At 46.1% G+C, this 3,278-nt stretch overlaps 1 pseudogene; it reads right to left on the bottom strand.

Moving 5' to 3' along the window:
* Positions 1-709: 709 nt before the first annotated feature.
* Positions 710-2,353, bottom strand: LOC100975941 (selenide, water dikinase 1-like; annotated as a pseudogene).
* Positions 2,354-3,278: the final 925 nt, after the last annotated feature.

The raw sequence follows: 3,278 nt of genomic DNA, 5'->3' as shown, positions 1-3,278 counted from the left end.
AATATTTATTTGAATAACAAGTTTAAGTTCGAGCTGCAATGTTGGCAATGCAGGTTTTTAACACAGATCACAAAAAGCATGCACAAAAAAGTACTGGCGCAAAGGACAAAATAGTGCTAAGAATTAGGCCAAATAGCTACTGATTTTAAGAAAATAAAAGGCCTGAAATCACTATACAAAATATAAAATGTATTAAACACTACCATCTACAGAACAGTCTTTATTATTCATTATATTTTAAAATTATTTGCATAATTATATATTGAATTGTAAATGAGTATTATACATGAACCTCCATTTGGAAGGCAATTCCTTGTAGCACTATAGAACATCTAATTACATTGCAAAAAGTATCCTTTTTTGCTATCGATAAAACAGTTAATGGTATTACTGTAAATATCAGGAAGGCTACAAAAAAAGATATAAGTTTTTTTTTGTCTTCAAAATGTTTTCCATGCAGTGAAGCACTTGCTGTGTTGAACTGAATGCACTACTGGAGAATGTTCTGGATCTGAGATGCTCTTGAGAGACAAGACTAGGCTTTTCAAATCAAACACTCAAAGGAATCATGCAACCCTCTTATGACTGGGATACCATCATGTGCCACTTACCAATGCTGTCTCTCCAGAAAACCATTCAAGATGCTTAATAAAAAAATCAGACTTACTTGATAAATATACATAAAATGAAGACACCAACTGCGATTTGACATGACTACTGGTAATGTCTGTGCTATGTGAAAGCACCTTTAAAAAGAGCCTATGTGGCAAGAGATAAGTGTCTAAAGATTCAAAACGAATCAACAGCATTGGATAACAATATAATTCTCAATTCAGAAGCTGCCTCAAGATTAGGTGCATCTTCAGTTAACGTAACAGGAAAAAAAGGCAGTGGATTTTATTTTATTAATTGTATCCACTTACAAACTGACCTAAGGTCACCCCGATGTGTAGACACAATGAGATTTTTGTTGTTTATAGTCTTTAGTTGAAGTGATAAGGGAAATAGATCTATTTAAAAACAAAACCAAACAGCTATTTCTGTCTAGATTAAGATGTGGCCCCGGGTGTGAGATTCACATTTTGAGTGGCCACTTGTGGTGCAACCTTGATGATCTGGGGTTTGTCTATGATTCTGGCTGTGTGGTTGCCCTTCTCTACAATCCCAATAATCCATGCTTGGTGGCCTTCACTATATTTGGGGGACTTTATCTCTGCACAGAACCGAGCTGCTTGCTGACATGGTAAACAGATCAGAAGGCCACCTGAGGTCTCCGGGCAGGTCCCATGCATGAGGCTGAACATGTTTCCGCAGGCCTTGCTCACCGCAGCCATCTTGGCCAGCACCAGGAGGTTGTGAATTACAAACGACACCTCGTTCCTCTGCTGCTTGGCTAGGTTCTGCACATGGCCCCAAATCCTGAAGCCCGTGATGTCAGTGGCCACGTGGGCATTGAACGTGTGCATGAGTCCTGCAGCTGTCCTGTTGAGCCTCACCATGTTCATCATCGCCTCCTGGTTGGCCAGCTCTACATCTTCGGTGACCACTAGTTTAATCTTATTCCATTTCTAAGGAATATCCAGCCACTGGTGCACAGCCACTGCCACCTGTGTCCCCAGGGGTTTTGTCAACACCAGCACGTCCCCTGGCACTGCATTGTCTGGCATGATAAATTCACTGGGCTGGAAGACAGTGGTAGTGACTCCTCCCAGGACAATCCAGGGATTTAGTACTGTTTGGCTGCCCATTACAGACATTCCTGCTTCCTCAGCTGCGTCTTTAAAACTTTGGATAATCAGAGGCATCACTTTATCCCTTTCCCTGTCGGTCATTTTATTACTGACTCCAAGGAGCATCAGCATATTGTCACATTCTGTGACCCCCATTGCATAGAGGTCACTGAGGACATTGGCACATGCTATCCTGCCCATCATGTAAGGGTCGTCTACGATCGGGTAAATGTAATCTGTGGTTTGAACCAAGGAAAGCCCACCATGCCTCAAAGGAATGGCACAAGTATCCATTCCAATGCGAAGCCTTGGCATAACGGCTCCCAGAAACTGCTCATCTTCTTGGAAGTGGTTCTCCTGTAAAGATTCCAGCAATTTTTGCAAGACATCTTGGGGCACTTTGCAACCTGTGCCCTTCAGTTCAGTGAATCTGGTTAGCCAGAAGCTTTTGTCCAATTCATAACTTTCCAGGTTAAAGGACTCCTGCTTAGACATGGTTCTTGGGCCCCGCTCTCCTCACAGCTCAGCCCCTCCCCTCCCTCTGTGGGTTGGCTGGGTTCTTTATGGATCCACCGGCTGGCTTTGCACCCTCCGCCTCCTCCCGAAAACGGGCTGCGGGCCGCTCCCACAATGCACCAGGCGTGGCCGGACTCCCTTAAGCATTGCCTGAATAAAAATGCCATGCCTGGTGGCAGTAGCAGTGGCAGCCCAGGCCCATGCCTGGGTGCTGCAGGGGCTCACCTGGCTTGGCATAGCCCTGTGGGAGCCAGGCCATGGCACTCATGCCTGCTGGGCATGTGGGGCTACGTTTGGTCTTTGATGTTGGTTATCTACAGATGGGGTTTTTGTGTGGATGTCCTTTTTGTTGATATTGATGCTATTTCTTTCTGTTTGCTAGTTTTCCTTCTAACAGTCAGGTCCCTCAGCTGCAGGTCTGTTGGAGTTTGCTGGAGGTCCATCCAGCCCCTGTTTGCCTGGGTATCACCAGCAGAGGCTGCAGAACAGCAGATATTGCAGAACACCACATATTGCTCCCTGATTTTTCCTCTGGAAGCTTTGTCCCAGAGGGAAGCCGCCTATATGATGTGTCTATTGGCCCCTACTGGGAGGTGTCTCCCAGTTAGGCTACACCGCGGTCAGGGACCCACATGAGGAGGCAGTCTGTCTGTTCTCAGAGCTCAAATGCCATACTGGGAGAACCACTGCTCTCTTCAGTTCTGTCAGACAGGGATGTTTAAGTTTGCAGAAGTTGTCTGCTGCCTTTTGTTTAGCTACGCCCTGCCCACAGAGGTGGATTCTATAAAGGCAGTAGGCCTTGCTGAGCTGTGGTGGGCTCCACCCAGTTTGAGCTTCCCGGACACTTTGTTTACCTAGTAAAGCCTCAGCAATGGCAGGTGCCCCTCCCCCAGCAAGGCTGCAGCCTTGCAGGTCGATCTCAAACTGCTGCACTAGCAGTGAGCAAGGCTCCGTGTGTGTGGGACTCACCGAGCCAGGCACGGGAGAGAATCTCCTAGACTGCCGGTTGCTAAGACTGTGGGAAAAATGCAG

This window comes from Pan paniscus, chromosome X, assembly GCF_029289425.2.
Source record: "Pan paniscus chromosome X, NHGRI_mPanPan1-v2.0_pri, whole genome shotgun sequence".
NCBI classification, from domain to species: domain Eukaryota; kingdom Metazoa; phylum Chordata; class Mammalia; order Primates; family Hominidae; genus Pan; species Pan paniscus.
The sequence above is the reverse complement of the archived record's forward strand: the minus strand, read 5'-3'. Positions and strand labels throughout refer to the sequence as shown.